At 37.3% G+C, this 25,255-nt stretch overlaps 1 long non-coding RNA gene across 2 annotated transcripts; it reads right to left on the bottom strand.

The window, feature by feature from the left end:
• Window positions 1–14,430: 14,430 nt before the first annotated feature.
• LOC311288419 lies at window positions 14,431–19,753 on the bottom strand. 2 transcript variants are annotated; one of them, XR_014626923.1, is made up of 6 exons: window positions 19,406–19,753; window positions 19,133–19,160; window positions 18,725–18,970; window positions 18,166–18,327; window positions 15,448–15,542; window positions 14,431–14,896 (listed from the first exon to the last, which is right to left on the bottom strand). It is a non-coding gene; the product is annotated as an uncharacterized lncRNA (long non-coding RNA). The 2 variants fall into 2 exon arrangements; XR_014626924.1 differs by lacking the exon at window positions 15,448–15,542.
• Between the last annotated feature and the right edge of the window lie 5,502 nt (window positions 19,754–25,255).

The raw sequence follows: 25,255 nt of genomic DNA, 5'->3' as shown, positions 1-25,255 counted from the left end.
TATCTGACTTCCTGATGGTCAGAGCTAATGACTTTAAATTAGAAAGTTGTCCGGGTCGATGAGATCAATATATGAACTGAGTTTTTTTTACTGGAGTTAAAACTAACCCCCCCGCTTTTGTCAAAAGCATGTTGAAAGTGATACACTTCCTGCTGCCAGTTGGTGGCGCTATAACTTTGAATCACAATAGTTACATCCATCTGATCGGCCTCTTACCACGAACACACTGCTGAAGTTTCATCAAGATCAGTTAATGTATGCAGAAGTTATTCCACTTCGTGTTTCTCTTTTCTCGCCATAAATTCGATTCCTCGCCATGGCCAAACCGTTCGAGATATCAAAAATCCGTCCGCAATTTAGCATCCTCAAAGTCTTGACTACATGCACACCGAGTTTGGAGGGGACACGGTGAATTTTCTAGGAGGAGTATTTCACATTCCACAGCAAGCGTTTTCCAAACAACCCATAATAGCCGACTTCCTGTTGGGCTGGCGTAAAACTTGACCAGGGGAAAGTTGTTCGGCACGATGAGATCTATATGTGTACCGAGTTTCATATTAATTCATGCAAGCGTGTTTGATATATGGACCAAGTTTTAGAACCCCGTTCAAGGGGGCGCTGTTGAGCCCCCCAGCCACGCCCGGGTACCAGCTTCAGCCCGGCCCTGATGGCCGTGGGTTCTGACCTGTGTGCAAAGTTTCAAGAGTTTTTGAGCATGTTAAGGACCCCAAAAGCCCCTGAAACCTTGATTAACAATATAAAAGCAATAGTCAAATCCCCCCCCTCCCCTCACACACACAGAGACACAGAGAGAGGGAGAGAAAATTCTTCAGAAAATCCACATTCAAACCAAAATATCTCTCTTCCTGTTGGTCGGAGATGGTTAATGTCAATTAGAAAGTTGTCCGTCTTGATGAGAACAATACACATACCAAGTTTTGTTACTGTTGATAAAACTAACCGCCCCACTTATGACTAAAGGTGGCGCTACTGAGCCCCTCACCACACCCGTTTCTGAAACTTTGCACATGTCTACGTGCAAATAAATGTGATGTGTCTGTCGAGTTTCATGCAATTTCAAGTATGTTAAGAGTCTCAAAAGCATCAAAAAAGAATATTAAAGTTTGAAGCGTTGCCATGGCAACAGTATTAAAGATATCAAAAATCCTTTCACAGGTCTACATCTGCCGTGTGTTTACATTATACACATAAAGTTTGAAGCAAATCGGGTAAAAATAAGAGGGTGATTTCAAAGCATTTTGAAAGTGACACACTTCCTGCTGCCAGTTGGTGGCGCTATAACTTTGACTCACAATAGTCACATCAATGTGATCGGCCTCTGACCACGAACACACTGCTGAAGTTTTATCAAGATCAGTCAATGTATGCAGAAGTTATAATACACTTCCTGTGTCCCATTATTCGCCATAAATTCGTTTCCTCGCCTCGGCCAAACCGTTCGAGATATCAAAAATCCGTCCGCAATTTATCATCCTCAATGTCTTGACTTCATGCACACCGAGTTTGGAGGCGAATGGATGCATTTCCTAGGAGGAGTACATCAAATTCCACAGCATGCGTTTTCCAAACAACCCATAATAGCCGACTTCCTGTTGGGCTGGCGTAAAACTTAGAGCACGAAAGTTGTTCAGCCCAATAAGATCTATATGTGTACTGAGTTTCATATTAATTCATGCAAGAGTGTTTGGTATATGGACCAAGTTTTCGGACCGCACTCGGACCCCATTCAAGGGGGCGCTGTCGAGCCCCCCTGCCACGCCCAGGTACCGTCTTCAGCCCGGCCCTAATGGCCGCAGCTTCTGACCTGTGTGCAAAGTTTCATGAGTTTTTGAGCACGTTAAAGGCCCCAAAAGCCCCCGAACCCTTGAAGAACAATAATAATAATAAATATAGCTGCGAGCAGCGATTGCGGGCCCAAGCCGGTGGCACCGCCACCCTGGTGCCTTTAGTTACACTAAAGCCACCGGGGTGGCGGTGTCACCGGCTTGGGCCCTCCATCGCTGCTCGCAGCTATATTTATATATATATATATATATGTAACAAAAAAAAACATATATATACATTATATATATGTAACAAAAAATAAATATATATATATATATATATATATATGGCGAGGCGAGGAACGGGCAGAGAAGAGCGAACGTTTTTGGACATTCATCATATTGCATTGGTTTTCATTTCTTGTCCTCAAACCAAGCACTAATCTGTTTATTTTTAAGTCACACATTCTCCATTGATTAAAAAAGACAATAAAATGTATTTTTTTAATGGTAGTATTATTCTATACCGAAATAAATTATTTATAATTCAGATGAGAATAAAGTTAGTGTTAATTAAAATTGTAAGGAAAACAAATATATTGATCTAAAATCTACTATCATTTGCTGCAAATAGGTTGACTTTATATTTATTATTATATTTTATTACGGCTGTAATGAACCGGCTGCGATGTCAAGATTGCAATGCTGGAATGCACAGTGTGTGTGTGTGTGTGTGTGTGTGTGTGGGTGTGTGTGTGTGTGTGTGTGTGTGTGTGTGTGGGTGTGTGTGTGTGTGTGTGTGTGTGTGTGTGTGTGGCGTGGGCGTGATCGAACAGTGGAAACATAAAAACATAGGCTACTCCGTCGGTTTGTTCATACAGGACATCATTTAAACTGCACTGTGTTTACTTATATTTATGTACACTCGCAATAAAACACAACATTGTGCTTTTGTAAAAAAACATTCAAGCAATCCTACCCCCGAAATGGCGCTATTTTTTAAATGAAACTAAAATGCTCACGGCTGCATGGGCAATAACGCGTCTACAGCAAGGAACGAGCAGAACAGAGTGAATGTTTTTTAGTTCATTCCTACTGGACGTCCGTATTTCACTTTCGCTTTTAAAGGGATACTCCACTTTAAAATGAAAATTCTGTCATCATATACTCACCCTCATGTTGTTTTAATCCTTTATGAATTTCTTTTTTCTGCTGAACAGAAAGAAAGATATTTAGGAGAATGTCAGTAACCAGACAGTTTCTGATCCCATTGACTTCCATAGTAGGAAAAAAATGTATACTATGGAAGTCAATGAGACCAGAAACTGTCTGGTTACTGACATTCTTCTAAATATCTTCCTTTCTGTTCAGCAGAAGAAAGAAATTAATAAAGGATTGAAACAACATGAGGGTGAGTATATGATGACAGAATTTTCAATTTAAAGTGGAGTATCCCTTTAAGTTAGCGATTTAAAAGCCCCCGCCGCGGTGTCACACATTGATTAACCAGTGGGAAAAAATTCTCAGTCACATCGCTATTATATTTATATATAAGTACAATATACAATGGGCCTACCTGATTTTGAACACAAGAGGGCAGTATAGCCCTATGTATGACTTTTTCTTTTACTAAATAGCGCATTCTGGCTGATTTTAAACTTGTACATAATTCTTGAATTGAAAAAAACTGAATAAACCCAAAACTAGTTCTGTTTCGGTTTAGTTCTGATATTTGTATTATTTTTTTATAAAAATAAATGGTGTATAATTAAATTTTAAGAAGATATGAGATGTTTTCTGATTCCTTTTTTGACATTATTTTAATCCCTCGCCATGTCAAAACCGTTTGAAATATTTAATATCCGTTCACAATTTAGCATCTTTAATGTATTTTCATCGTGTTAAAAAAGTTTGGTGTGAATAAAAAAAAAAAACACTTAGCAGGAGTGGGTAAAAAGCAGAGGCTGAATTTGCAAATTAATCCACATTCAAACCAAAATATCTGACTTCCTATTGGTCGAAGCTAATAACTGTATATTAGAAAGTTGTCCGGCTCGATGAGACCAATGTACGTACTGATTTTTGTAACTGTGGGTAAAACTAACCCCCCCACTTTTGTCAAAAGTATTTTGAAAGTGACACACTTCCTGCTGCCAGTTGGTGGCGCTATAACTTTGACTTACAATAGTTACATCCATCTGATCGGCCTCTTACCACGAACACACTGGTGAAGTTTCATCAAGATCAGTTAATGTATGCAGAAGTTATACCACTTCGTGTTTCTCTTTTCTCGCCATAAATTCGTTTCCTCGCCACGGCCAAACCATTCGAGATATCAAAAATTCGTCCGCAATTTAGAATCCTCAATGTCTTGACTTCATGCACACCGAGTTTGGTGGGGATTGGATGAATTCTCTAGGAGGAGTACTTCGCATTCCACAGCAAGCGTTTTCCAAACAACCCATAATAGCCGACTTCCTGTTGGGCTGGCGTAAAACTTGACCGGGGGAAAGTTGTTCGGCCCGATGAGATCTATATGTGTACCAAGTTTCATATTAATTAATGCAAGCGTGTTTGATCTATGGACCAAGTTTTGGGACCCCGTTCAAGGGGGCGCTGTTGAGCCCCCCTGCCACGCCCGGGTACCAGCTTCAGCCTGTCCCTGATGGCAGGGGGTTCTGACTTGTGTGCAAAGTTTCAAGAGTTTTTGAGCACGTTAAGGACCCCAAAAGCCCCTGAAACCTTGATTAACAATATAAAAGCAATAGTCAAATTCCCCCCTCCCCTCTCACACACAGAGACACAGAGAGAGGGAGAGAAAATTCTTCAGAAAATCCACATTCAAACCAAAATATCTCTCTTCCTGTTGGTCGGAGGTAGTTAATGTCAATTAGAAAGTTGTCCGTCTTGATGAGAACAATACACATACCAAGTTTTGTTGCTGTTGATAAAACTAACCCCCCCACTTATGACTAAAGGTGGCGCTACTGAGCCCCTCACCACGCCCGTTTCTGAAACTTTGCACATGTCTACTGGCTAATAAATGTGATGTGTCTGTCGAGTTTCATCCAATTTCAAGTATGTTAAGAGTCTCAAAAGCATAAAAAAAGAATATTAAAGTTTGAAGCGTTGCCACGGCAACAGTATTAAAGATATCAAAAATCCTTTCACAAGTCTACATCTGCCGTGTGTTTACATTATACACATAAAGTTTGAAGCAAATCGGGTAAAAATAAGAGGGTGATTTCAAAGCATTTTGAAAGTGACACACTTCCTGCTGCCAGTTGGTGGCGCTATAACTTTGACTCACAATAGTCACATCCATGTGATCGGCCTCTTACAACGAACACACTGCGGAAGTTTCATCAAGATCAGTTAATGTATGCAGAAGTTATAACACACTTCCTGTTTATCTTTTCTCGCTATAAATTCGTTTCATCGCCACGGCCAAACCGTTCGAGATATCAAAAATCCGTCCGCAATTTAGCATCCTCAATGGCTTGACTTCATGCTGACCGAGTTTGGTGTGGATCGGATCAATTCCCTCGGAGGAGTACATTAAATTCCACAGCATGCGTTTTTCAAACAACCCATAATAGCTGACTTCCTGTTGGGCAGAGCTAATAACTTAGAGTGCGAAAGTTGTTCGGCCCGATGAGATCTATATGTGTACCGAATTTCATACTAATACGTTCTTGTATGTGTCCAAGATTTAAGATTGTGTTCTAGGGGGCGCTGTTGAGCCCCCCTGCCACGCCCGGGTACCAGCTTCAGCCCGGCCCTAATGGCCGCGGGTTCTGACCTGCGTGCAAAGTTTCATGAGTTTTTGAGCACGTTAAAGGCCCCAAAAGCCCCCGAACCCTTGAAGAACAATAATAATTAAAGCTGCAAGCAGCGATGAAAGGGCCCTCGCACCCGTGCCATCAACACTCGGTGGTTTTAGGAAGACAGAGCATGGTTGGGAAATGTACATTTAAGGAGGTATATATAGTAATAGTATGTCAAAGTCAGTTACAAAATGTTTTGTATAATGGTGATAATAGCATGCTTCATGACTATGTTTCTAGCATGCTCAGTACACAATAATTATGTGGTTAGTACTGCATTACTGTGTTAACCATGTCAGTTTCTGTTGCCAGTAGGTGGCGTTATGACTATAACTGAATATGAGCATGGATGTGTGTTCAGGACAGAACTCTTATCAAACGTGTGAAGTTTGGTGCAAATTGGACATTGCCTTCTTGAGTAACAACAAAGTCATGTTTCATTGAATTAGCATTCTTTAGCACTTAGCTAAGCATTGTTAGCATGTTTTAACATGTTTCTAGCATGTTTAGAACTCAATGGCATTTTTAACATGTTGCTAGAACGGCATCAACGTGTTAAACATGTCACTTCCTGTTGCCAGTAGGTGGCGCTATTACTATAACTGAACATTCTCATGTAGATGTGTTCAGGCCATGACTCTTATCAAAAGTGTGAAGTTTGGGGCAGATTGGACATTCCATGCCTGAGTTACAGCAAATTCCTTTTTAATTGCAATAAAAGCATGCTTTAGCACTTAGCTAAGAGTTTGCTAGCATGTTTTAGCATGTTTCTAGTATGTTGTTAACATGTTTAACACTTGCTGGCACTTTTTTATATGTTATTAGGAGTCCATAACAGTGTTAAACATGTCACTTCCTGTTGCCAGCAGGTGGCGCTATGACTGTAACTGAATATAAGCATGGTCATGTGTTCAGGACAGAACGCTTATCAAACGTGTGAAGTTTGACGCAGATTGGACATTCCATGCCTGAGTTACAGCAAATTCATATTTAATTGCAGTAATATCATTTTTTAGCACTTAGCTAAGTGTTTGCTAGTATGTTTTAACATGTCTCTAGTATGTTGTTAGCATGTTTAGCATTTGATGGCACTTTTTTTATATGTTTTTATATGTCCACAACAGTGCTTAACATGTCACTTCCTGTTGCCAGCAGGTGGCACTATGACTGTAACTGAATATGAGCATGGTCATGTGTTCCGGACAGAACGTTTATTAAAAGTGTGAAGTTTGGTGCAGAATGGACATTGCCTTCTTGCGTAACAACAACATCCTGTTTCATTGAATTAGCATGCTTTAGCACTTAGCTAAGTATTGCTAGCATGTTTTAACATGTTTCTAGCATGTTTAGAAGTCAATGGCATTTATTAACATGTTGCTAGAACGGCATCAACGTGTTAAACATGACACTTCCTGTTACCAGTAGGTGGTGCTATTACTATAACTGAATATTCTCATGTAGATGTGTTCAGGCCATGACTGTTATCAAACGTGTGAAGTCTGGGGCAGATTGGACATTCTGTGCCTGAGTTACAGCAAATTTCTATTTAATTGCAGTAATAGCATGCTTTAGCACTTAGCTAAGTGTTTGCTAGCATGTTTTAGCATGTTTCTAGTATGTTGTTAACATGTTTAGCACTTGCTGGCACTTTTTTATATGTTATCAGGAGTCCACAAGAGTGTTAAACATGTCACTTCCTGTTGCCAGCAGGTGGCGCTATGACTGTAACTGAATATGAGCATGGTCATGTGTTCAGGACAGAACGCTTATCAAAAGTGTGAAGTTTGGAGCAGATTGGATATTCCATGCCTTAGTTACAGCAACTTCCTATTTAATTGCAGCAATAGCATGCTTTAGCACTTAGCTAAGTGTTTGCTAACATGTTTCTAGTATGTTGTTAGCATGTTTAGCACTTGCTGGCACTTTTTTATATGTTATCAGGAGTCCACAACAGTGTTTAACATGTCACTTCCTGTTGCCAGCAGGTGGCGCTATGACTGTAACTGAATATGAGCATGGTCATGTGTTCAGGACAGAACGCTTATCAAAAGTGTGAAGTTTGGCGCAGATTGGACATTGCCTTCTTGAGTAACAACAACGTCATGTTGCATTGAATTAGCATGCTTTAGCACTTAGCTTAGTATTGTTAGCATGTTTTAACATGTTTCTAGCATGTTCAGAAGTCAATGGCATTTTTAACATGTTGCTAGAACGGCATCAACGTGTTAAACATGACACTTCCTGTTACCGGTAGGTGGCGCTATTACTATAACTGAATATTCTCATGTAGATGTGTTCAGGCCATGAATCTTATCAAACGTGTGAAGTTTGGGGCAGACTGGACATTCCGTGCCTGTGTTAAAGCAAATTCCTATTTAATTGCAGCAATAGCATGCTTTAGCACTAAGCTAAGTGTTTGCTAGCATGTTTTAGCATGTTTCTAGTATGTTGTTAGCATGTTTAGCACATGCTGGCACTTTTTTATATGTTATTATGAGTCCACAACAGTGTTTAACATGTCACTTCCTGTTGCCAGCAGGTGGCACTATGACTGTAACTGAATATGAGCATGGTCATGTGTTTAGGACAGAACGTTTATCAGAAATGTGAAGTTTGGCGCAGATTAGACATTGCCTTCTTGAGTAACAACAACATCCTGTTTCATTGAATTAGCATGCTTTAACACTTAGCTAAGTATTGCTAGCATGTTTTAACATGTTTCTAGCATGTTTAGAAGTCAATGGCATTTTTAACATGTTGCTAGAACAGCATCAACGTGTTAAACATGTCACTTCCTGTTGCCAGTAGGTGGCGCTATTACTATAACTGAATTTGAGCATGGACATGTGTTCAGGCCATGATTCTTATCAAACGTGTGAAGTTTGGGGCAGATTGGACATTCCATGCCTGAGTTACAGCAAATTCCTATTTAATTGCAGTAATAGCATGCTTTAGCACTTAGCTAAGTGTTTGCTAGCATGTTTTAGCATGTTTCTAGTATGTTGTTAGCATGTTTAGCACTTGCTGGCACTTCTTTATATGTTATTAGGAGTCCACAACAGTGTTAAACATGTCACTTCCTGTTGCCAGCAGGTGGCGCTATGACTATAAATGAATATGAGCATGGTCATGTGTTCAGGACAGAATGCTTATCAAACGTGTGAAGTTTGGAGCAGATTGGACATTCCATGCCTGAGTTATAGCAACTTCCTGTTTCATGGCGAAACATCAAAATTTGTCAGGCCGCCGAGGACCCGCCCTTCGACGAAAACTCAAGATCTTCGCAATTTAACGTCGCAAAGGCCTTAAGATTACACTCACCAAATTTGAAGATGATCAGATTAAAACTGTAGGAGGAGTTCGTTAAAGTACGAGGCATGAAAATGGCAAAAACTGCACAAAAATCTGAGAGGAAGTTGAAAATGGCTGACTTCCTGTTGTGTTTAGGGCTACGCTCCAAGAGACTTTTTTGTAGGTAGTAGGTCCTTACATGTATGTACCGAATTTCGTACACATACGTGGAACATAGCGGGAGGCGCACTCCGTTGAACTTTTATAGGTGGCGCTATCGAGCCATTTTGCCCCGCCCAGTTCTGAAACCTATATCAGTTGTAAATTTTCGCCAGTTCTGACGCGTGTGCAAAGTTTCGTGACTTTTCGAGCATGTTTAGGCCCTCAAAAATGCGATTCAATGCGGAGAAGAATAATAATAATAATAATAATAATAATAATAATAATAATAAACAGAGCAATTCCAAGAGGGTCCTCACACCATCGGTGCTCGGGCCCTAAATATAGCTGCGAGCAGCGATTGCGGGCCCAAGCCGGTGGCACCGCCACCCCGGTGCCTTTAGTTACCTAAAGGCACCGGGGATGGCGGTGCCACCGGCTTTGGCCCTCCATCGCTGCTCGCAGCTATATTTATATATATATATATATATATATATATATATATATATATATATATATATATATATATATATATATAAATATCTATATATATACATATATATATATGTATATAAATATCTATATATACACACACACACACACACACACACACACACACATATATATATATATATATATATATATATATATATACTTATATATATATACGTATATATATATATATATATATATAAATATAAGACAGAAAATTTTACTTGTCTTACCTTATTCTGATTTTATGATACACCCAAAATATTCCACAACAAATCCTTTAAATTTAATGTAAAAATAAAAACGAAAGTAAGCAGTGTTGGTCTCACGTAACCCTCTCATTAGAATCAAAATGTTTCAATATTTGCGATGTATTTGGATGCTAAACTATTCTTTATTATAGGCTTTGTACTTCACTCGTGTTCCAATATCGATGGAAAAAATCATCCTCTTCACACGCGCAAAAATGTTCTTGGAAACATCACAGTGGAGCTCTGCTTACTGTGAATGGTACAGATTGTACTACTGACTATTTAAACAGAGCAGTGTAATTCGTTTATGTTAGGTTGACTATTTTTATTATTATATTGTATTAGGGCTATAATGAACAGGCTGCGATGTCAAGATTGCAATTCTGGAATGTGTGTGTGTGTGTGTGACGCGGTTGCGGTTGAACAGTGGACACAAAAACATAAATAAAATGTTTTAGTTAATTCCTACATCCATAGGAATAAATTGAAAATGCTCGCTCTACTCCGCACCATTATCAATGTCTGTGCGGACGTCTGTATTTTACTAGTATATAGTATACTATAGTTAGCGATTTAAAAGCGCTCAGTGGTGTCACACGTCGATTAACCGGTGGGAAAATGTTATCACAGTCACATCCCTAATATATTTATATATAAATACAATAGGCCTACCTGAAAGAGAATTTTACTTGCCCGACCAGAGTATAGCCTGATTAGAACGTCAATAACAAAAAAATAACTTGGGAATCACTAAAACGAGAGATTATTCTAATTTCATTACATTCATTTTAAGTTGCAATCATCAGTTAATAATAAATGTATTACTGATCAATGGGGTTGCACTGCTGAGGCTCATGCTGCTTCTCCAGGAGAATTGTAAATAAATGAGCACAGCACACAAAAAAGCAACCCAGTTAACAACATACTGACTATAAAAATTACAAATATGGAGTTTTTATATATTTTATAACATATGATAGAGTTAAGCAACCTCACTTGACGAGTAGGCAACTATTTCCTGAATACAATCACGATTGAAACTGTGACATTGATTTCATACAACAGGTTAATAAACAGTTACAATTAAGTCACTTACATTTTAGATGCAATATTGACTGTTTTTGTTCTGTTTCAGCAGCAAAAATAGTTAAACAAAGATCACAGCAACTTGTTTTCTCATTACTGAATGATTCAGCATTTTGAAACGAATCGCTTGACTCAAAGATTCAATGGTCAATCCATAAACATCTGTCTCAATCATGAATGACTCAGTCATTGGAACGAATCATTTGAACGAATGAATCAATGACTCGCTCATTAAGATGGTCGCCTGGCGACACCTAATGGCGGTTTAGTGTTATGTTTAAAAGTATCATTCTTTCCAACGTGCACCATTATCAATGTCCGTGCGGACGTCCGTTTTTTTACTTTCACTTTTATATTAGCGATTTAAAAGCACCCACTCGTGTCACACGTCGATTAACCGGTGGGAAAATATCCTCAGACACATACCTAATAAATGTATATTTAAATACAATATTGGCCTACCTGGTAAAAAGTGTTTTATACTATTTTGATGTCCTTTTGGACACAAGAGGGCAGTATAGCCCTATGTTTGCTTTTTTGTTGAACCAAATAGCACTAAATAGCCTGTTTTTAACTTTTTCATTCTTCTTGAATTGCAAAAACAGAATAAAATGGGTTTAGTTGTGATATTTGTATACTTTTATATAGAAATAAATGGTATATAATTACATTTTTAGAAGATTTTTAGTGTTTCCTTTTTGGACATTAATCCCTCGCCGTAGCAAAACCGTTTGAGATATTTATTATCCATTCACAACTTAGCATATTTAATGTAGTTTCATCATGTTGAAAAAGTTTGGTACGAATAAAATAAATAGTTTAAGAGGAGTGGCTAAAAATTCAGAGGCTGATTTTGCAAAAAAATTCACATTCAGACCCAAATATCTGACTTCCTGATGGCCAGAGCTATTGAATGTAAATTAGAAAGTTGTCCGGCTTGATGAGAACAATATAAAAACTATTTTTTCTTTACTGTAGTTAAAACTAACCCCCCCACTTTTGTCAAAAGCATGTTGAAAGTGACACACTTCCTGCTGCCAGTTGGTGGCGCTATAACTTTGACTCACAATAGCTACATCCATCTGATCGGCCTCTTACCACGAACACACTGCTGAAGTTTCATCAAGATCAGTTAATGTATGCAGAAGTTATTCCACTTCCGTGTTTCTCTTTTCTCGCCATAAATTCGATTCCTCGCCACAGCCAAACCGTTCGAGATATCAAAAATCCGTCCGCAATTTAGCATCCTCAAAGTCTTGACTACATGCACACCGAGTTTGAAGGGAACACGGTGAATTTTCTAGGAGGAGTATTTCACATTCCACAGCAAGCGTTTTCCAAACAACCCATAATAGCCGACTTCCTGTTGGGCTGGCGTAAAACTTGACGGGGGTAAAGTTGTTCGGCCCGATGAGATCTATATGTGTACCGAGTTTCATATTAATTCATGCGAGCGTGTTTGATATATGGATCAAGTTTTAGAACCCCGTTCAAGGGGGCGCTGTTGAGCCCCCCAGCCACGCCCGGGTACCAGCTTCAGCCCGGCCCTGATGGCCGTGGGTTCTGACCTGTGTGCAAAGTTTCAAGAGTTTTTGAGCACGTTAAGGACCCCAAAAGCCCCTGAAACCTTGATTAACAATATAAAAGCAATAGTCAAATCCCCCCCTCCCCTCACACACACACAGACACAGAGAGAGGGAGAGAAAATTCTTCAGAAAATCCACATTCAAACCAAAATATCTCTCTTCCTGTTGGTCGGAGATGGTTCATGTAAATTAGAAAGTTGTCCGTCTTGATGAGAACAATACACATACCAAGTTTTGTGATTCTAGGAAAAACTAAGCCCCCATTTTTGACTAAAGGTGGCGCTACTGAGCCATTCCACCACCCCCGTTTCTGAAACTTTGCACATGTCTACTGGCTAATAAATGTGATGTGTCTGTTGAGTTTCATGCAATTTCAAGTATGTTAAGAGTCTCAAAAGCATCAAAAAAGAATATTAAAGTTTGATGCGTTGCCACGGCAACAGTATCTAAGATATCAATAATCCTTTCACAGGTTTACATCTGCCGTGTGTCTACATTGTACACATAAAGTTTGAAGCAAATCGGGTAAAAATAAGAGGGTGATTTCAAAGCATTTTGAAAGTGATGTACTTCCTGCTGCCTGTTGGTGGCGCTATAACTTTGACTCACAATAGTCACATCTGTGCGATCGGCCTCTTACAACAAACACACTGCTGAAGTTTCATCAAGATCAGTTAATGTATGCAGAAGTTATAACACACTTCCTGTTTCATTTTTTCGCCATAAATTTGTTTCATCGCCACGGCCAAACCATTCGAGATATCAAAAATCCGTCCGCAATTTAGCATCCTCAATGTCTTGACTTCATGCACACCGAGTTTGGAGGCGAATCGATGAATTCCCTAGGAGGAGTACATTAAATTCCACAGCATGCGTTTCCAAACAACGCTAAATAGCCAACTTCCTGTTTGGCTGGCGTAAAACTTAGAGCACGAAAGTTGTTCGGCCCGATGAGATCTATATGTGTACCGAGTTTCATATTATTACATGCAAGCGTGTTTGATTTATGGACACGTGTTCGGATCCCGTTCCAGGGGGCGCTGTCGAGCCCCCCTGCCACGCCCGCCCATACAGAAATGTAATATATGTCAATATATGTAAATTACATATATAATGTTAGTGCCCATGTATGTCTGCTGCATATATGAGAATATATGCAAAATTCATATATGTAAAATACATATACATATATGAAACATATATTTCAAAATATATCAAAAATGGCCGTTTTCATGTAAGTGCCATATATTTTCCCGTATATGCACATATATGTAAAATATATGTAAGACGCATATATGTATACATGCATATATGACGCATATATGTATACATGCATATATGACGCATATATGTATACATGCATATATGACGCATATATGTATACATGCATATATGACGCATATATGTATACATGCATATATGACGCATATATGTATACATGCATATATGTACTTATTTCTATAGTACATACTTTCACATATATTAGGGATACAAATCTTATATCTGAATGCCTTGAAATTAAATGCCTATAGTTGGAGATTTTGTCTATTGTGTGAATACCAAATATAGTATTTTAATACAATAATGCAGTGTTTTGTCATTTTTGACAAATACATCCACAAAGTACCATAACCATATGCCACAGCTTTAAAAATGCATCAGTATCACATGCATGTACACTGTAAAACGTTTCACTGTAAATTTAGTTAAATACTGGCAGCTGGGTTGCTATCCACATACTGTATTTTTACAGCACTACTACAGTAAACAGCATTTACAGTACTCCACTGTAATTACCAAATACAGTATATACCACATTTTACATTATTAAACTTGTCGACAGCAATAAATTGTATTTTTACAGGGAATACTGCTTTTATTATTACATAATTAAAATATTATACTTTAAGGTTTCATAAGAGTAGTCACACTAGGAAAAAGAAAACAACATTTTCTGGGTTTTAAAACATTTATTTAGTTAAATTGCCTTCTGTGAACATGTTGGCTGAATTACTTTTTAAACATAAAATGCAATTTTAACACTTAACAACAAACAGGTAACAGTTAGCACTTAAAGGAATAGTTCACCCAAAAATTTAAATTAGCACATGATTTACTCACCCTCAAGTCATCCTAGGTCTACATGGCATTCTTCTTTCAGATGAACACAATCAGAGTTCTATTAAAAAATGTCCTAACTCTTCCAAGCTTTATAACGACAGTGAAATGCTGATTCTTTTTTGAAGTCCATAAAAGTGCAAACGAAATCCCATTCAAAGTCTGCAAGGTTTCGCAGAAGTGAGGACACCTGTAGGCTTACAGTGGTGTTCTTGTTTTGCACAACTTGGCCAGTTTTCTTTGAAGTTACTTGTCCTTACTTTGTTTTTGATCTACGTTCAGGATTGATGTCAAGAAACCGTCTAAAAGGCAGAAAAAAACAACAATTAAATATTATTAACTGAAGGTATATATTTTGACAAAGAGAGACAGCACAAAAGCTGTCTAAAACTGAACATAAAAAAATAAATAAAAAAAATGCAATGTAGGATGTTGTGAAAAAAAAAAATGCAATGTTGGATGTTGTGATCAATAACTGATATTTTTTCTGCCCTGGTAAAATACATCAACTCAATGTGTCTGTTTACATGCGCACTGTCAACTAACTAAATTTTTGGAAGTGGGGTTGCCAGATTTAAAGTTTTATTCTACAACTTTTGTCTACTCATCACCCAGCTCATTAACAATATCATCCCCTCATCCGGTGCCATCAGAGTATCAGTGGAAAGGCAGTCTTTAGACTCTCCGTTTATATAGAGCACACACTGCCAGAATCCAGCCCAAACCTTTGTGACAGAAATAATTTAACTTAATTGCAAGCCTTGCAATGTTTATTGCATATATGACAACATGATTTACCAGACTAAAATGCATGTTTGCACCCAAAAATTTAAATTCTGTCATTATTACTCACCCTCAAGACTTTTGTTCATCTTCGGGACACAAATGAAGATATTTTTGATGAAATCTGATAGTTTTGTCCTTCCATTGATATCAATATCATTGCAACTGTCAAAGCCCAGAAAAGTGGTAAAAACATTGGTAAATATATAGCTACAGTGGTTCAACCTAAATATTATGAAGCAGGGTTTCTGCACATTTTTTAAAGTCAAATTTAAGGCTTTTTAAGACCCGAAGAAATCAAAATTAATACCATGCATTAGGGGTGTGCAATATTGACAAAATGTCTCGATCGATATTTTCAAAGTTTTCTTGATAATAATTAGATAACATTTTACTGATTGTGTTTCTGTGCTTGGTGCCATGGCTTGTTTAGGCCTGTTGACAGCTGACTGACAAAGATATTCATATTTTTCCTATTCTATGCAGTGGTCAGTTTACAGCAGTGACAGAAATTAACATTTTTTATTAAGGGGTAATATTTGCCACCTTAAATTGATTTCAAGGGGCATTTTCACCTATATACGGACATTTGTAGATGTTTCAACAAGATATCTTTCACATCTACTGCAGTCAGATTCACCCGTGTTCACTCTGAAGGAATCACTCACATGGCTGGGCACTTGTATGACACATCAAGGATGTTACGAGGCTAAAAGCAGGTTTAAAACTTGAAGTCAACAGGGTGCAAATTTTAAAAAGAGGATAACACGGTGTAGGCAACACCGATTTTTGTCGTTGTTCTCTGTACTGACAGCACTCCAAATTTACAAAAAAATGAGCTCAATGTTAAAATTGACCGGAGTTCTCCTTTAAGGTTGCACTAGTTACATGGATTATTTAAACCAGCGGTCCCCAACCTTTTTTGCGCCACGGACCGGTTTAATATCAGACAATATTTCCACGGACTGGCCTTTAAGGTGCGGCGGATAAATACAACAAAATATAAAAAATATATAAAAAACAATTAAATATAGGATAAACGTGAATCCAATGTGTAGGCTTACTTGCAATTTTATTAGCAGGGTACTCGTAATATCGCGTCTAAAGACAACTGAGAAAGCCTGAACACAAACAAAAAGCCCCCCAAAAGAAAAAAATCTCCATGTTTACGGTGCTGATGCGATGTAAGGTGGCGCTGCCAATAAAGCACCTAAAAGCTGTCACAAAGAACCGATTTTAAGAACCAAAATGAATGATTATGAATATGTAAAATATAGCAGGAGACATTTTAATTGTTTAAACAAGTGTTTTCTGTGCAAAGATGAAGTTGACAATGCTGACTCGATCTTCGCAGTATGCCTGAACGCGCCCGAGAGAAATGCACATATACGAATTACATAAGCAGAGAACAGTCAGTTTTCTTTTGTTTTGAATTGTTCTGTTTAAAATTAGACATTTCAAGCTTTCTATGTCTCAGGTCTGTGAGGCAAGTAGGCTACCTTATACGCTGAATTTCGGTTAATTTATGAGATCAGCTCCAGTTCACGCGCCCGCGCCTCCGTGTCCTGATTAAATATTTTCTATTATATTTAGGCCTACTTCTTATTAAATCCTGGCAATTGGGTGATGAAACATTGATTAAAATTAAGATACAATTAATACAAAACGAAATACAATTTAAAGACAGGCTTTTTGCTTTCTGTCTGACTCTGAGGTCTCTGTGAAAGTTTTAAAGCAGTCTTTTTGTGCCGCTTTCAGAGCGCTGCACGTCCGTAAGGGTGAACAGTCCCATCCGAACAATTATTATTATTCTTTTTTTTATATATATATTTTTTTTTGTGAAATAGGCTACATTTCTAAATTAATGCGACTTATAGTCCAGTGCGACTTAGGCTATATTATGTTTTTTCTTCTTCATGACGCATTTTTTTACTGATGCGACATATACTCCAGAACGATTTATAGTCCGGAAAATACGTTAAGTTATATAGCCTATTCTTTCTGTGAGGCCCGGTACCAAATGTCCCACGGACCGGTACCGGTCCGCGGCCCGGGGGTTGGGGACCTCTGATTTAAACAATGTTTTTACAAGCTTTCTGGGCCTTAAAAGTTGCAAAGACGTTGCTGTCTATGGGTGGTTCAGAAACCTCTCAGATTTCATCAAAAATATCTTAATTTGTGTTCTGAAGATGAACGAGTAGTCGATTGTCGAGTTCACGCGCGTGATCATAGGTACTAAACCTATTCGCGTGAACTCGACAATCGATTACTATGGCCTTCCACCGAAAACAGGATGTAAACAAAGGTATGAGCGCTGGCTGAATTAACTTCATTTTTATTAATATCTCTAACATCTACTGCAGTCAGATCCACCCGTGTTCACTCGGAAGGAATCACTCACATTTTCTGTGCACTTGTAATGACACTTAAAGGATGTTAAGAGGCTAAAAAGCAGGCTTACTACTTGCCCCATTGAAGTCAATAGGGTGCAAATTTTAAAAATAGAATAACTCGGTGTAGGCAACACCGATTTTTGTCGTTGTTCTCTGTATTGACAGCACTCCAAATGTACAAAAAAATTAGCTCAATGTTAAAATTGACCGGAGTTCTCCTTTAAGCTAAGCCCTGTATGGAAACCAGGGCCATATTGTTCATACCAGTAGTCAACATAATAAATACTGTCAAGTCAAGGTTAGTGACACAATTCAGTCTAATTATATATATATATATATATATATATATATATATATATATATATATATGAATGGCAAATATGCCAATGACTAACCTCTGAACAAACTCAAGGTGCTGCCTCTTCCTGGTACTGCAAGCTGAAGTTATAGGAGGAGGAAAACAGTGCTGCCAGGCCAGTGATGAAGAGGCTGTGATCCTTCACACACACCTTGACCTTCCAAACTTAATATCCAGCACTGGTTGCTTAGAGATTGACCTGTAATGGAATAAAAAAAAAAAAAAAAAAGAATAAATAAATAATATTAATAATTAAAATAACTACTGTGGATTCCACTGTGGTTCAATGTAGTTGTCTATTCATAGTTCTATGAATTACATTTTTCAACTAAAAATTAAAATTGGTTAGAATGCTAAAATGCACTGGCATATAATTTTGTTTGTTTTAAGCATAAACTCACTTAATTTTGACTTATTCTTTAAGAAAACAAGACAATTTTTACGTGTCTATTAAATGCTTCTTCATGTAAGAATTGTAGATATCTGGACTGGGAACAAAATAAAAACACTAATTAAGAAAAACATATTTTGCAGTGGGGTGAGTAAATGATGGCTTTTCATTTTAGGTTTCATCTACCCCTTTAATGTTTACATACCAGGAAATAAGTCGTGGACTTTCTGGCAAATGTAGATTGCTGGACATCAGCGATGCAAATTCCTGAAACAATTTTTAAAAAGGACAGCACAACCTTGATCAACAGAACCAAAACATAAAACATATTACAAATTAATGAGATTTGCTGAATAATCTCTACTTATCTGCTTGAAGGATAACACCGTCTAACTTCTTTGAATTAGGGAGTAGTTGTAGGACCATGGGATGGCAATCAGGAATAGGCCTACTACATTTGAAAACAGCATTAGGAACATGGATTTTCATGTGCTAGCAAAATTCTGACAACGATTCAAAAGCACGATCACAGAACTGACAGAATTTGACAGCATTTTTTTTTTTTTACCACATAGGCTAGACTATAACTGTAACACTACTTAAAAGCACTTACATTAACAATGGCCATCAGATTACAAAGCCTAAAACGAAAAAAATATATATCAAATGCACGTCATGCAAATAGCATGGTAAAGGTTGCCTATTATATGAAATGTCGAAGTTAACGTTACTTGGTAAACAGGTGGAACAGAGTCAGTGAATTGCTTGCGCGGCCACGTTAAACCGCGTTCGCAAAATCAAACCAAATACGTGAAAACAATGTAGAAACTCAAAAAAAAAAAAAAAAAAAAAAAAAAAAAAACTTATATAGCTGCTATTGGCTTACCGTATCACTCAGTTGAACAATTCTCCATCTTCTCAAACTCTAAATCCCACTTATCGTCACGCGCAGGTTAGATTATTCAATGACAAATTCTTCCATCCGTCTTCAGGTAGCTGCTACCGTTAACGTCGTCCATTTTCTGCTGCGTCACAGGCAACTAATGTTTGAAACACGAACCGAACCTCAAAAAAGCTTTAAAATTGCTCACAGATTCGCAGACATTGTTTATCTTGATAACAGGAATGATTATTTTGTTCAGTTGAATCCCGCTGACAAAACGAGTTTGCCTGTTGTAGCTGCCTAACGTTACTGTCTGCTGCTGCTGCTCGCATGACGCGTCACATTTGAACTGAATTGAGCGCGAAAGAAATCAATCCCACAATGCAATGCCTTTTCAGTCAGTATGATGGTGGTAACGAATTTATCAGGACGAAAACAGAAATGTGCTGTATATTTACAGCTGTTCTGTAAAAGATACATCTTAATACTGTATTATGGAAATACAGTACAATTCTGTAAGAAATTCGTTATAAATTTACAGTAAAGGGTTACAGTGTATGTTTACATACATTTATTAAATATGTTGAAAACAAATATGTATGTCACATATTTATAATTAATGTTGTCCATATATGCGAGAAACCAATACTATACTGTAATATATGCAGATATATGGTATCATATATGGATGAACTCAAATATTTTCTTCACATGTTTGGACACATAAATGTTCATATATGTTGCAGGCATATATTGTGTTCTCAGATAAGTCAAATATATGTATAGATATATGTTGCAGTCATATATTGTGTTCTCAGATAAGTCAAATATATGTATAGATATATGTTGCAGTCATATATTGTGTTCTCAGATAAGTCAAATATATGTATAGATATATGTTGCAGTCATATATTGTGTTCTCAGATAAGTCAAATATATGTATAGATATATGTTGCAGGCATATATTGTGTTCTCAGATAAGTCAAATATATGTATAGATATATGTTGCAGGCATATATTGTGTTCTCAGATAAGTCAAATATATGTATAGATATATGTTGCAGGCATATATTGTGTTCTCAGATAAGTCAAATATATGTATAGATATATGTTGCAGGCATATATTGTGTTCTCAGATAAGTCAAATATATGTAGATATATGTTGCAGTCATATATTGTGTTCTCAGATAAGTCAAATATATGTATAGATATATGTTGCAGGCATATATTGTGTTCTCAGATAAGTCAAATATATCTATAGATATATGTTGCAGGCATATATTGTGTTCTCATATAAGTCAAATATATGTATAGATATATGTCATGCTATTTAAAATATAAGTACATATATGGCCATATATTACATTTTTGTATGGGCGGGTACCAGCTTCAGTCCGGCCCTGATGGCCGCGGGTTCTGACGTGTGTGCAAAATTTCAAGAGTTTTCGAGCATGTTAAGAGCCCCAAAAGTGCCCGAAAGGTTGACAAAATAATAACAATAATAATAATAATAATAATAATAATAATAAATAATCCTACCGGAAACAATAGGGCCTTCGCCCTTTCAGGGCTTGGGCCCTAATAATAATAATCCTAACGAAAACAATAGGGCCTTCGCCCCTTCAGGGCTTGGGCCCTAATAATTAAAGCTGCAAGCAGCGATGAAAGGGCCCTCGCACCCGTGCCATCAACACTCGGTGGCTTTAGGAAGACAGAGCATGGTTGGGCAATGTACATTTAAGGAGGTATATATAGTAAGAGTATGTCAAAGTCAGTTACAAAATGTTTTGTATAATGGTGATAATAGCATGCTTCATGACTCAGCTAAGTGTTGCTAGCATGTTTAGTATGTTTCTAGCATGCTTAGTACACAATAATTATGTGGTTAGTACTGCATTACTGTGTTAACCATGTCAGTTTCTGTTGCCAGTAGGTAGGGCTATGTCTATATCTGAATATCGCTATGTAGATGTGTTCAGTGCAAGACTTTTATCAAACGTGAAGTTTGGGGCAGATTGGACATTGTATGCTTGAGTTACAACAACTTCCTTTAGCATTTCTAGCATGTTTTATGATGTTTCTAGCATTTTACATATTAATTTTGGGGTAGATTGGACATTGCATGCCTGAGTTACAGCAAAGTCATATTTAATTGCAGTAATATCATGCTTTAGCACTTAGCTAAGTGTTTTCTAGTATGTTTTAGCATGTCTCTAGTATGTTGGTAGGATGTTTAGCACCTACTGGCATTTTTTTATATGTTATTAGGAGTCCAGAACAGTGTTAAACGTCACTTCCTGTTGCCAGCAGGCGGCGCTATGACTATAACTGAATATGAGCATGGACATGTGTTCAAGAGAGAACTCTTATCAAACGTGTGAAGTTTGGGGTAGATTGGACATTTTATGCTTAAGTTACAACAACTTCCTTGAGCTTTTATAGCATGCTTTAGAACTTAGCTAAATGTTGCTAGCATGTTTCTTGCATGTTACATATTAAGTTTGGGGCAGATTGAACATCCCATGCCTGTGTTACAACAAATTCCCATTTAATTGCAGTAATATCATGATTTAGCACTTGGCTAAGTGATTGATAGCATGTTTTAGCATGTTTCTAGTATGTTGCTAGCCTGTTTAGCACCTGCTGGCACTTTTTTATATGTTATTAGGAGACCACAACAGTGTTAAACATGTCACTTCCTGTTGCCAGCAGGTGGCGTTATGACTATAACTGAATATGAACATGGATGTGTGTTCATGACAGAACTCTTATCAAACGTGTGAAGTTTGGCGCAAATTGGACATTGCCTTCTTGAGTAACAACAACGTCATGTTTCATTGAATTAGCATGCTTTAGCACTTAGCTTAGTATTGCTAACATGTTTTAACATGTTTCTAGCATGTTTAGAAGTCAATGGCATTTTTAACATGTTGCTAGAACGGCATCAACGTGTTAAACATGACACTTCCTGTTACCAGTAGGTGGCGCTATTACTATAACTGAATATTCTCATGTAGATGTGTTCAGGCCATGACTCTTATCAAACGTGTGAAGTCTGGGGCAGACTGGACATTCCGTGCCTGTGTTACAGCAAATTCCTATTTAATTGCAGTAATAGCATGCTTTAGCACTTAGTTAAGTGTTTGCTAGCATGTTTTAGCTTCTAGTATGTTGTTAGCATGTTTAGCACTTGCTGGCACTTTTTTATATGTTATCAGGAGTCCACAACAGTGTTTAACATGTCACTTCCTGTTGCCAGCAGGTGGCGCTATAAATGTAACTGAATATGAGCAAGGTCATGTGTTCAGGACAGAACGCTTATCAAAAGTGTGAAGTTTGGCGCAGATTGGACATTGCCTTCTTGAGTAACAACAACATCCTGTTTCATTGAATTAGCATGCTTTAGCACTTAGCTAAGTATTGCTAGCATGTTTCTAGCATGTTTAGAAGTCAATGGCATTTTTAACATGTTGCTAGAACGGCATCAACGTGTTAAACATGACACTTCCTGTTACCAGTAGGTGGCGCTATTACTATAACTGAATATTCTCATGTAGATGTGTTCAGGCCATGACTCTTATCAAACGTGTGAAGTTTGGGGCAGATTGGACATTCCATGCCTGAGTTACAGCAAATTCCTATTTAATTGCAGTAATAGCATGCTTTAACACTTAGCTAAGTGTTTGCTAGCATGTTTTAGCATGTTTCTAGTATGTTATTAGCATGTTTAGCACTTGCTGGCACTTTTTTATATGTTATTAGGAGTCCACAACAGTGTTAAACATGTCACTTCCTGTTGCCAGCAGGTGGCGCTATGACTATAAATGAATATGAGCATGGTCATGTGTTCAGGACAGAATGCTTATCAAACGTGTGAAGTTTGGGGCAGATTGGACATTCCATGCCTGAGTTACAGCAACTTCCTGTTTCATGGCGAAACATCGAAATTTGTCAGGCCGCCGAGGACCCGCCCTTCGACGAAAACTCAAGATCTTCGCAATTTAACGCCGCAAAGGCCTTAAGATTACACTCACCAAATTTGAAGATGATCAGATTAAAACTGTAGGAGGAGTTCGTTAAAGTACGAGGCCTGAAAATGGCAAAAACTGCACAAAAATCTGAGAGGAAGTTCAAAATGGCTGACTTCCTGTTGGGTTTAGGGCTACACTCCTAGAGACTTTTTTGTAGGTATTAGGTCATTACATATATGTACCGAATTTTGTGCACGTACGTGGAACACAGCGGGAGGCGCACTCTGTTGAACTTTTATAGGTGGCGCTGTCGAGCCATTTTGCCCCACCCAATTCTGAAACCTATATCAGATGTAAATTTTCGCCAGTTCTGACGCGTGTGCAAAGTTTCGTGAGTTTTCGAGCATGTTTAGGCCCTCAAAAATGCGATTAAATGCGGAGAATAATAATAATAATAATAAATATAGCTGCGAGCAGCGATTACGGGCCCAAGCCGGTGGCACCGCAACCCCGGTGCCTTTAGTTACCTAAAGGCACCGGGGTGGCGGTACCGCCGACTTTGGCCCTCCATCGCTGCTCGCAGCTATATATATATATATATATATATATATACATACATACATACATACATACATATATATATATATATATATATATATATATATATATATATATACATACATACATACATACATACACACACATATATGTATATATATATATATATATATATATATATATATTATTATTGTTCAAAAGTTTGGGGTCAGTAAGATTTTTAATGTTTTTAGGAGAAGTCTCTTCTGCTCACCAAGGCTGCATTTATTGATTAAAAATACAAACAAAAACAGTAATATTGTGAAATATTATTCCAATTTAAAACAGCTGTTTTCAATTTTAAAATATTTTACATAGTAATTCATTTCTGTGATCAAAGTTGAGTTTTCAGCATCATTACTCCAGTCTTCAGTGTCACATGATCCTTCAGAAATCATACTAATATGATGATTGATGCTCAATAAATATTCATTATTATTTTCAATGTTGAAAACAGTTGTGTACAGATTTTTTTTTTTTCAAAATGCTTTGATGAATGTAAAGTTCAAAAGAACAGCATATATTTCAAATATATATATTTTTAACATTATAAATGTCTTTACTGTAACTATTGATCAGTTTAACTCATCCTTCATAAATAAAAGTACTGATTTATTTTATTTCTTTCCCCCAAAAATAAAATTTTAATTATTACTAACCACAAACTTTTGAGCGGTAGTGTTTAACCTTACAAAAGCTTTAGATTTCAGATAAATGCTGTTCTTTTGAACTTTCTATTCATCAAAGACTGTACACAACTGTTTTCGACATTTAAAATAATAATGAATGTTTCTTGAGTATCAATCATCATATTAGAATAATTTCTGAAGGATCATGTGACAGTGACGACTGGAGTAATGATGCTGAAAACTCAGCTTTGATCACAGGAATAAATAACAGTTTAAAATATATTCAAATAGAAAGCAGCTGTTTTAAATTGGAATACTATTTTACAATATTACTGTTTTTGTTTGTATTTTTAATCAAATAAATGCAGCCTTGGTGAGCAGAAGAAACTTCTCTGTTATGTGCGCGCCACAGACTGCACGCACGTCCGCTTAGAGTTCCGCCTTTTGCCTTCCGTCAATATTACGTTATTAGAAAAATATTTTTTTAGAGAATCGATTTTTTGACATTTGTGAATCGATTCAGAATCGTCCACGTCCGCATCGCGATGCATCTAAGAATCAATTTTTTCTCCCACCCCTAGATTTCATACAACAGGTTAATAAACAGTTACAATTAAGTCACTTACATTTTAGATGCAATGTTGACTGTTTTTGTT

The sequence above is a fragment of the Rutilus rutilus genome, assembly GCF_951802725.1.
Source record: "Rutilus rutilus genome assembly, chromosome: 3".
NCBI lineage: Eukaryota > Metazoa > Chordata > Actinopteri > Cypriniformes > Leuciscidae > Rutilus > Rutilus rutilus.
Note: the sequence above shows the minus strand (reverse complement) of the source record. Positions and strands in the feature narration are given on the sequence as shown.